The following is a 12011-nucleotide window of genomic DNA, read 5'->3' as shown; positions in this document are numbered from 1 at the left end:
AGATCTCAAATGGGGATGGTTTTATCATATTTCAGCATTTAAAAGTATAAAGGACAATTTACTCTTAAAACTACCTTGGCACATTTTATTTAACAAGTCTGAAGGTCTCTTTAGGGATTATAATAAGGAAACACTTTGCTTAATCATAAATTTTATATTTATCTTGGCTAAACACCCTCCTTTGGACAGACTGCCATGTTTTGTCAAGAAAAATCAACACAGTGGAAATGAAGTACTTGTTCTGTTGTGTGGTCATTCAAAAGAGTATGTAGAAGTAATGTAAATGTGCACCAGCGCTGCTGATAATTTCACGCTCTCATACACTCATTTCAATTTGCTTTAAAAAGGACTATTCTTCCTGGCTAAATATAGTCATCAGGAAAAAGCATATCTCCCTTTTTGAGCCAATAATATTGCAAGCCCCAAAACACAACAGTACAAAAAACTTACATAATATTTTAAGGAATCTGAGACACTTCTTTCTCAGATGTTTTTCTCAAGTGGGACAAACCAGACCACATATTTTGCTATGGTATTCTCTTTTACTACCGAGATCCATGTTTTGAGAATGACACTTCATTCCCACCTGCACCCCCCCCAAACACAAATCACAAATATCCCACACCCTTCTTTTTTAAAAGTAACGGATCCTTGAAAAAGCACTATATACCCTACATACATTAAAAGATTTTAAGGATTACTGGGACATACAATGGCTCAGGAATGATCCTGAGATTTTGGAATCAAGACTTTCTGTAGAAAGTACCACTAAGTCTTATATCATTTTCATTCATCTCCAGCTTGGCAGCCTCTAGTAGGAAAGTGATGTTTCACTACTGAGTTATAGTAGACCTAAAAGTGTAATTACAGTGACCGATGCCTTAAAAATGTATATTTTTTTCCTTTTAAAATCTTCTTTGGTTTTTAATTACTGTAATGTTTAACTTTAGCTTTCTGTGTATGATTCCAGAACTGACCTCCTCACAGTAGTACTTTTTTGTCAAATAGAGGGCCACCATTCTCTGCTTAAATAGACATGTAAATTGTATAAAGAAAGGACGCCTGGGACAGAAGGTAATACAGCCAATGACCTGAGAAACAGACCCCTTTGTCTCTTCCACAGTCAAACGCAAATTCCACCCTAGAAAGGAGGTGAAGCACAGAAACTGAATTTGAGTCCTTTCCTCAGTTCTACCAGCTGGTTCCCTTCTCCCTACATCGACAAACATAGCGTATGCCTTTACTCAACAGAGCATGCAAAACACTAGTCAATGGAAGGCTAAAGCAAAATACAGTGCCATTCCAGTGTATTTTACAGACCAAGGATACCAGAAATAGAGTAGTTGTGTGAGTGCAGCACTTCACCCAGGCTGAGAAGCAGGCTGCTACAAAAAGGAGGCCATGTTGCTCCTGGTACTTAAGTTAATTTGGGTAATAATGCAAGGAGCTGCAATTGTACCACATATGTACCAACGACTAACTTCAAATCTTTACAATAGCAAAATTATAAATAAGGCTCACAGTAAAATGCATTGAGCAATAAGACCTCCTGCTATCCTCTCTACCCTTTAACACTGCCATCAATAGTGAATTTCTTAGTCCGCAGGTACTAATTAGATCAAAGGAGGTACACTGTTGCTTCTTCCACTTGAAAACTCATGAAATACAGAGTAACCAACGGAAACTTTAGAAAGAGATAACTATTTCAAAATTTAGGACCGGAAAAAAAAAAATGTTTTAAGTGTTCAGAAGCAGAAAAACGGGGACAAAGAGACACTAGATAGACATGTACTTATAATAATACAGGTAACATAAGGTTCTGATTCCTGACTATGCCTCAGATTTCAAGGATTCTTTGAACTGTTATGAGTTACATGGAATATTTTGCATTACACATGAAAAAGATTTTCTGACTGCAGTGATTTATTATATTCAGGAACTTAAACAGTATGCAAATCCTTTCAAGGCCAGAAGCCTCACTCCACTTGGCCACACTTTCTTCCCCTCTATTTATTACAATTCATCAATTAAATTAAAAAATATCCTTTTGGTCCACTTCACATAGACACTTCTGTGACTTACAACAGTATTTCTTTAGAATTTTTATTGTATTCTATTACCTGTCTTACTGATTTTTCTTTTATCATAAAAAGGAATAAAAGTGCTTGTGATATATACTGCATAAGTGTAACTAAAATCTTTAAAAAGTAATCCAGTCTTATAAACAGTTACAGTATAGTTTTGAGTATGCTTTTGGCAAGAACTTTGAATATTTCTTGAATAAATTCTTTAACCAGCTTCTTCCAACTGTCAATTTAACAATTTTTAAACAATTTTAACATATTAAAACATATAGTAAAATGTCAAATTCCAAAGTACTGAATCAACTGCTATCAATACAACACAGAGCTCACTTGGCTGTTAAGATCCACATTTCCTAGTCGATTTTTAGATAAAAACAAGCAGATTACTAGCAAAGGTTTATCTCAAATTCCCACATGTACAGCATGCCACATTAAATATATGCAAATCAACCTCCTACTCCTCTAGTTTTTTTGAGTTGACAACTCGTATGACCTGAAGCCATGGTTAACGATTACAATTATTTGACTTTCATATTTGTACAATCAGTCATCAGATATGCATGTTAATTGATTTCAACATATAGTTTTGTATTCTAATGATCAACAGTAAGCCCACATTTTTACTAACCCCTTGATTTATAAAAAGATAAAACTCATATCACTTCCCACCATTAACCCTTTGTCAGATTGATATGCAGTATTCACCACAGATGACTTCATAATATGCTAACCTGGAACTATTCCCTTCTATGAGATCTTTATTTTGGTATCAAAATCTGATCTTCCAGTTAAAGGCACTGTTCTACTGTGTCTAAAAATACAATTACCACATTATTTAAACATCGCATTTTCTATTAAAGAGAAATGATGAAACATTAATACTGCTTAAATAAATGGACTAGGCAAAGAATTAATTTATAATTATTTCATATTTACATTTTGCTACTTAAGGCTCCTTCCCCTTTTTTGAAGAACCTTAATGTTGCACCTCTCGATTCTTAATAAGCTCTCAAATGTCATATACACAATAGAGTACAGCCCTAAAGTTAAGAGCCTTATTTCTCAAGTAATACGCTTTCTGCAGTAAAGAAGGTTTTAAGGCCAAGCATTCAGTAATACTTTTGCGATGGCAACAGAGGAATTAGTCTTATTTCTTTACATGGCTAAAGGATGATTCTTTCCAATTACATGTTTATTTCACATGCCCTAATTACTGAAGCATCAAATTCCAAATTATGAATTGCACAAATCTGCACATGAAGGACTACTTTATAAGTTCACAGTCTGCAGTCATAGTCTTACAGAATCAATGCTGGGCTGTTCTTTCAGGATAGTCATATAACATAGAGTGAATATTACAACTTACTCTCAAAAAGATCAGATCTTGTCTCATTCCACAAATAAGCACTCTCCCAGTTTAGGCCTTAACTGTCATTGGACTACAGGTTTATACTTCAATTTTTGTAAAACATCAGCTGCCCCATCCTTTTATCAGTATATTTTAATACCAATATAGATATTTTAATTTCTGCACAAAACATTTTTTCTATTTTATATAAATAATTAAATGAGGTATTAAGCCTATTTATCTTTCATCCAGGTGAGCACCATAAACCCCAAACTGCTACTAATCTCTTTTTGGCTGTCTACTCCAATTTCAAGTGAAATGTATCCATCAGGAGATTTTGAGATACATACTGCAGAAAAGCAGCCCTGACATTAGAGCACTCACCTCAGATAAATAATGCTGATTCACGTTCCTGTCATGTATCACAGAGAGAAGGAACTTTAAAGCTGTGTTACCGCGATCTTGAGCAGGTGCCTTAACCACTAAAATACTCCTGGGTTTAATTGACATTTCTGTTTTTTCAGAAGGTCCTGATTTCACACTGAACATAATGAGAAAGGTATTAAATGTATGACAGGATTCTGTTACTTAATGTTTTTTCCTTAATCTAAGGTCAGGCACTTGGCAACTGTTGATAATGCAAATAAATTCAGTCTTTCCCTTACTGGTGAGAACCCTTGGTGTTCAAAAAATCTTGATTTCATGCTGAACCTAATGAGAAGATTTTGGAGTCGGCAGAATGGGGAAACCCATCTCACCTCAGTCTCTCAGTTTTAACTCTATAGATAAAGCAAAAAGTCTGTGGCTCATTGCAGTGCAGTGCTACAAAATAACCTCCACCTTGCAGACTGACTAGAGCATTGTTAGCTGTCAACCAAAGAGAGATGCAAGGTTGAAGTAAAGATTTTAAAGTTACATGTGAAGCTCCAATATATATAATTGCAACAAAACAGCAGGAAATAAAAAGTAAGACAATATACTGAGATGCAGCCCTATGTCGGATTTATACACTAGTCGTGTAATGATCTAATAAATTTAGACATAAATCCTAGTTACTAAAAATGCTTGATGCTTCTCTTCAGACTTGACAGTATTAGAAATTACAGACCTGGTCGCTTCAGCCATGGAGAAAAACGAGTAAAATTTAAAAACTGCATAAGTATGAGCTGACTGAGCCAAAGCAGGGATCATCTGACTCACAGGTATATCATATCCATTACGTTAGAACTGATATCAACATTTTGCCAAGATGCCTGAACTTAGATTAAGGGAAAACAAATTAAGAAAAAATATTGTTTACAACTCACCATTTTAAAAAAGTATGTTAATACATCACTCATCATGAAGAAGCAGAGTGATTAGAAGTAGCATATGACTAATAATATCCACTGTATTTATTAAAAACCAAGAGGAGACAAAAATAGAAAGCAAACTGGTGACACCTTCTGATGATGACTTTTATGTGGAGAACTGAGATTACAATAAATTCCAGATACAGTTAAAGCTTAAATTACAGCTATGGGTAAAAAGAATATCAATTAAATGCATTCTGGGAAATGGAAAAAAAATAAAGATTCACGAGACAATAACAAAAGTTCAAATATAAGACAAACAGCCATCATTATGAGAAGTTCAGTGATAGATGTTAGCATCTGGACCGCTATGGACAGTTTAGATCACTGAAATTATAAGGGGATCATGAGAGGGCGAACTGAAAAAAAAGTCCGGAAGCTCTACACAAGTGGCTTAGTATCCAACTCCGACAGCGTAATCTTTGCCACAACAACGAAATTGAGATCAATGACATACAGAACACAGTGTTCACTATACTGGCCCTGCTGCACGGTAAGATGTTCTTTTGCACTATTTTTAAGGTGGAAAATAAATATGGAAATGGATAAGAAATTTAACACAAAAGGCACTACGTGTTTGTATAATTCATTGCTGTAGGTAAATTCAGTGCAACTACAAAAACAATACTTTAGTAAATGTTAAAAACATCACATATTACAGAAGGGATATTATCTCCTTTGAAACTTGGGTTTTCAGTCATCAGTTTCCATTTTCCTCTCTCCTCAGAAGCAACTGAAAGAAGCTGGGGTTGACAGTCAGTATACTGGTTGAGTGCTTTTTGTTACTGATATTATTTAAGATACCAGTTCTTAAAAGAGCAAAGCATTTATCAGACACTACCATTTAGAGGAAAATACAAGGATATTTAATGGAACTGGACTACAAATGACAGAATTTGAAGAAAATCTCAAGGATCTTAAAAACAAAGGAGAGAGAAAAGGGTGAAAATTGGATCAACATGAGCTCAACGAGGTAGAGCCTACTTTGTGGTTGTATATTAAGAAACTGTCTGAAAGCAGAAGAAACCTCACCTGAATTTTAGTCTTGCAGCCATGCCAGAAATCCACCAAGCTGACACCAGACTACATTGAGTCCCCCTATGCTTGACTGCCACCTTTCCTAGGCATTAGCTACCTCTATCCTAAGGTGCTCCAGTTTGATTAAAAAACATTAAGGATAAGGGTTTTCCATTGTCATTGATGTAGAAAACACGGCCTTAACAGTGTTGACTCCATACCAAAAACATTTAATGATTTCATAACTCATTGCATAACAACAAGAAAGAAAAAAATGCATTATCTAGTAGCTGGAACAGCTCCATATAGCCATATAAACCCCACCGATGATGGTGCAAGGCATGGGAAGAAAATGACAAAAAGAGAACAAAGGGAGAAGAAAAGAAACATTGCTCCTTTTTATGACAAGATGATCTAAGCCTAAACACAGGTCAACCTAAACCAATCACAAAACCACATTCACAGGCAGTTTGTGAAATGGAAATCCTTACAAAATATAGACAACTTCCAGGATGTTTTACTTCTTCCAACATCAGCTATTTTTTTGCATCCCCTAGATCTCACTGTACTCTATAATGGTGGCTAATTTTCACTCCATTTATTATTTAATCTGAGAAAGAGATTAATAAGAACAGCAACAGTATGTACAAAACTGACCCACTACTTTGATGCTCCCTATCTATGACAGGTCACATAAATGCTTTCTCTCTCAAATGCCTCTTCTCATGTGTGAAGACTCCTGCTGAGATAGTTAATGTCAAGGTCATTGGGGGAATTATTGTTGGTGGCATGCAAATAGACAAAATACAGAAATCTCAGATGCTAAAAAAACAAAAGGGTGTGTAGTTTCTTTTAGAACAAGTGAACAATTTCACACAGTATCATCAAGTTAGTGAATGCAAACTGCAGCAGAAAACTGCTGCAGATTTCAACCCTGTTAGTAAATAGATGAAGAGGATATAAGCATCATCAGTGAAGAACAAAATTGCAGCGTTTTATTTTAAACATGCTTAAATTCTACGTTTTAACTTAAATATTTAAGAATGATTTTACTTTGTACACTTTACATCTCTTGGCACCTGAAGCTGGAGATCCAAGTGTAAAGAATAGCACATTTGGAATGCTGAGTTATATTAAATCGTACTAACTATAGCAGTTCAATTTCAACAAATTTCTCTGGGTTTTTGCATACTGCTGAATATATGACTCTGGAATTAGCTTACTTTTCTTAGAGGCACTATATAAGATTATTTCTTAGTCTCCTCCTCTTTGATTTAGTACACCTCTTAAGATAATTTATTAATGTTTTGGATATCTCATTCATCATCTATTATTACTGGTGTCATAAATTAGAGGAATGGAACAAAGCACTGGACTATACACTTTTTCCATATTCATCAATAAAATAACCACCTCTGCTAGTAAGCAGTGTACAAAAAAGAGTTGGTTTATCTGCTAGAGTGAAACTGGTACCATTTTTTTGAATACCTTAAACCCTAAAACAGACCATCAGATTTATAGTACAATATGTTATTAGTGAAGAATAAATTAGTACTTCACCTTCAAATATAAAAGGATATACACCTGGTCTGCGAAAGACAAAAGTACATATTAGAAATTGCTATGCCCTATAAGCTACTCAACTGAATTAGAAGCCTGATAAATACAAGTCTTCCATAAAAACACGGATTAATAATATAAAATGCTGTACTTTTGCCAGTGTACTACAAAACAGTAAAAAGAGAAAGAAAGATTCAACTAACAGAAACTTCAACGGCAGCATTGTGTCTCAAAAAGTTTCTCATGTTATTTCTCAGAAGACAAATTACCTAAACTTGTCTTGGAAAATAGCAAAAAAGTAGTACTTTGCCAGCTTTTTTAAATTAAGATGACCTAAAGGACATTGGAGAAGACGATTTTGAAGATTTCAGAAGATTTTCAAGATCATGATCATTAATGGGATCCTCATAAGTTGTATATTATATAACAGCATACATACAGGCATATGTATAACAAATAAAGTACCTGAAGGAAGACAGAATTAATGTAATTATGAGAACATTAACTATCAGTTTTAAAAAAGTACATAATGTCTGCATTAAAGTATATTTTTTACTTATGTTTGAATATTTAAAAATTCACCTTTTGTTATTTTAGGCAACAACTCGTTTGATATATTTTGTACACATTCACTGTTTACATTCCTGCAAATAAAAGGAAAACTCTCATTATGGTAAAGGAATATTTTACACGAAATAATACTACACCACTAGCCTCTTCCTAACTGTTATATGAAAAAGTTTGAACCAGGTCTAGTAATTCATTAATGAGATCAGATACTGAAGAATTTTAAGTTCTTAAAATGAAAGAAGAAAAAGATTTCACATGTTAGATTTAAATTGGGTAAAATGATTCAAATTAGGAAGTGTATATCTAATTTCTACAAGGGGAAGAATTAGCTGTTGTTTTTTCTTTTAGCAGCATTACAGATTAGGCATTTTGGGCTCCAACAACAGAGCTGAAAATTTTTCCAACTAAATAAAACTGCTTTTTTCATTGTGCTAACTACAAATCAGGACTACTGTTCATTTCCCTAAGGACCCTCACTATTTCCGATGTAGAACCATCACTATTTGGGGTAATAATTGATGATTAACAAAACATACTTTTTAAAGCTAATTCAACTAAACACGTATATAGACAGGTGCATTTTTCTTCTATTTCATTGAGTTATGTTTAGAATTATTAATGAAACAGTTTGATGAACGTGTATGACATTTACCTATAGTTAAAATTACCAGTGGAATGGAAAAATGAAATGACTGACACGTGAGCTGCGGCTTTTGTTAGCCTCCAGTTTCATCAGTTTTTGACAATGATCATGATACTTGCTATTCAGTCTATAAGGTGAGCTTACAATCAAAATGAACCTTGTCATTGCATGACCAAAAATCAGTGGTGTCCCCTTGTATTCAGATACCTACAGTTAGAGTATTCACACAAAAGTGGAGGAACAAATCCCTCCTGTGCTTGAGAGCAGCTATTTACTCTCACTCTTGTCTCTGCTCCACTTTGTATAAAATGTGCATTGTCAGTGAAACAGAGTGAGATTTATTCTTTTCCCTGATGATTACGGTATTCACCCTGAATGCAGGTTCCCTGAAGTCCATTTATAGCCTCAGTGAATTTCTAATTTATACGACAGGAAGTTGTATTAGACAGAAGACAGTAGGCATCTCATACCCAAAATTTCCAGCAGCAGTCTATTACAAGCTAAAATTACAAGCTAAAATTATCTCTGGTACAGGAACAACTTTATTGAATCTGGTCTCCCATGACCCAGATGAGTGTTCTAGCAACTGAAATAATATACCAAACAAAAAAAGTGCCAGCGTGAAACCACCATGTCCTCCTGCAAGTTTCACCAATTTAGTTTCCAAAGCATCTGGGATTTTTTCCTTCCTCTTCTTTTGACTGCTGAGTAGAAAAGTTATCTATGGAATGGTTTACAGAACCTCAGTCAAGGAACAGTCCCTACTGATTTACCTCAGTAAAATTCCTTTTAAATGTATTGGACTCCAATACATTAATCTTGGGATGCCAGGAAGGTTTATCTTTTCCTCATCTAAAGACTTTACTTTTTTTACTTAAAACCAATACCCAATTGAAGGGTATCTAAAATTATCCAATATCCATGATTTTCCAGACAAACAAGCACGTAACCTATTCTCTCACTGAAACATATCATTTCACTTGTTAATGACAGATTTCAACATTAATTAATGACTGTGTGAAAGCACTGAAAACTCATGGAAATAATGCTTTAACTTACCCTACATTGAATCTGGAATGTGGATCTGGCAAATTTATTCAAATAATTATGCCAACATAACTTTCCTTTGACTCTTGTTACTTAATTATTGTAACTTTCAGGCCTGCTGAACAATGCCACCAATGAACAATAAATTACATGGTGACTAGAAGTTATCCACTGAGAAGCAGAAGAAGATAAAGCTTGTTTGATTAGAAACCAATGGAATCTTGAATTCAACCATTTTCTTTGATTTTTTATCTTTTTTTTTTCAAGTCACTTTTTATTGAAGATGCTGACAGGTGAGACAGAATGTCCTATCTTCTTTTTAACACCGAAGGGGCAAAAGGCTTCAGATGTTTATACATCTGCTAGATGGGATCAATATCCCCAAATGTTGATTAACATGGTGGTTTTAAGGGTCATCATTGTTATATTTTCTAATCCTAGAAATCACATGAAAGTTAAAGCTTGGCTTCTCAACAACATGCTATCCTCTACACCCTGCCAAGTACCTATTCATCGGTGGGCACATATTTTTAAGCCCTATGTATTAGAACATAAGCCTGGGTATGGGAATATGGTAACACATGTGATTGGATGGGAGAAATTGGAAAACTGGTAGGCTAAAAGCACAGCAAAAGTAAAAAAACAGAAATATTTTTGGAAGGGGAAAGGGAAAACAACAAGGCAGAGAAAAGAAAGAGATGTACAGGAGTAAGAGATGTACTAACCCATTCTTTATGTTGTTGACTGGAAGCAAATGTGGATTTGCAACTACCTAACACATTTATGAGTGGGGAAAAAGGCCAGGCAGGAAGTTTCTAAAACAGTGACTATGAAGTAGTGGTTGAATGTGGAAGACTGGAAACAAGACAGAGGAGATGGTATTCTAGAGCAGGCAGACAGGTAGTGGTAGAGGGCAGAAGCTGATATCATCAGGACTGAAAACGTACCCTTCCATATGGGGCAGTGAGACTCATTTCCCTGACGCAATTATTACCAGTGAAGTATACAGTTATGGAGTTTGCTACAGTTATGTGATTTAATAACTATTAAACCAATATTATGAAATTCGGAATCCATTAGAAACATACTACAAGTCATCTCAAAGAAATAGGGCTTGTTTACTCCTCATTACAGTGTCAGTGAGTCAAAGGTTGATCTTAAACAACAAAAGCCTGACAGAAGAAAATGCCGCCAGCACTGTCAGACACAGGGAAGAAAAAGTCAAGGATCAAATGACTGTGCTGATCTTTGACTGAAACTATAAAACAAATCAGTCTCCAAAACCAAACATAAAACCACATCCAACAATAAAAAAATCCTTTAGCTTTATTCCGCAGTGATTTTTTTGATGCCATAAACTTTGGATATTCTTAATCACAGTAAATGGTGTTAACAAGGCAAAGGTACTGACCGAGGCCCATAAACAACTATGGGACTATTTTTCCTGATTAATCTTACTTTTCCTACTGTCACCTAAATGCCAGTACTAATCCTTACTATTAATAGGTAGTTTAAAGCTTTAACAAGCTATAGAATATTTTTTTCTTCTACTATCTAAATCTGAACAACTGTTCAGATTTGTTCACTGACTAAACTCCAAGTTATCCATATTTTATTTCTCACATGGAAATTTGATTCCCACCCACAAGATTTCAAGATAAAACACTTCACTGACACAGATCAGAATCTAAAATTCATCCTGTTAAAAAAATAATAGCCTTAAGATACAATATTTCATGTTCTTATTCAAATAAAAGTAATTAAAAACACCCATATTTTCTGTTCAGAAGTTATCCTTAGTTATCCTTCCTGAACTCCTGATTCTTGGCATCACCTCTACTGCCTACATAATTCTGCCCATCCTTATTTCACAAACAATTTTAATAAAAAAAAAGCCTACATTCACTAAATCCCTTTCAGTGTGTTTTATTTATAAGATTTCTGCTGTTGCTCATTAAAAATCAGATCCATCAACATCTACTTTTAAATTTTAGATATGACTTTATTTGAAATAAAATTTTAACCCATATCAAGTAAACTAATGTCAAAATTAATTGCATCATAACCATTACAGAACAGTAACAGCAGAAATAAACAATTAATGAATATAAACCAATGTAGAAACAACGGACAGAGAATAGTTTAACTTAACTGATTGGCGCATAACCTTTTCTTCCCATCTCTCAGCTCCAGTAAATTTATCTTGATTATAATTATATTGGTCATTTCAAGTCTGGTTAGTTGCAGGTCTTTCCACCACTGAAGTCAGCAGTCAAGTAACTCATGACTGAGTACAGACCAATTTTCCCTTCCTGGAACAAATTGTGAGCAGCCTGAAGCCTAGGATTTCAACATTTGACTTCATGAACTAAGTGCTTACTCAGCAGGAA

The 12011-nt window shown here is 34.6% G+C and overlaps 1 protein-coding gene across 8 annotated transcripts in view; it reads right to left on the bottom strand.

Moving 5' to 3' along the window:
* Positions 1–12011, bottom strand: part of TBC1D5 (TBC1 domain family member 5) — a 337770-nt gene that overhangs the window by 313645 nt on the left and 12114 nt on the right. For 7 of the 8 annotated variants that reach the window (XR_010883476.1, XR_010883479.1, XR_010883480.1 and 4 more), the window contains exon 2: positions 3817–3973. The exons of the other annotated variant lie outside the window; for it this stretch is intronic. The gene's annotated coding sequence lies outside the window, so the exon portion shown is untranslated. The remainder of the gene's footprint in view (positions 1–3816; positions 3974–12011) is intronic. 8 annotated transcript variants of the gene reach the window in all.

This window comes from Apteryx mantelli, chromosome 2 (assembly GCF_036417845.1).
Source record: "Apteryx mantelli isolate bAptMan1 chromosome 2, bAptMan1.hap1, whole genome shotgun sequence".
In the NCBI taxonomy this organism is placed as follows: Eukaryota; Metazoa; Chordata; class Aves; order Apterygiformes; family Apterygidae; genus Apteryx; species Apteryx mantelli.
Note: the sequence above shows the minus strand (reverse complement) of the source record. Positions and strands in the feature narration are given on the sequence as shown.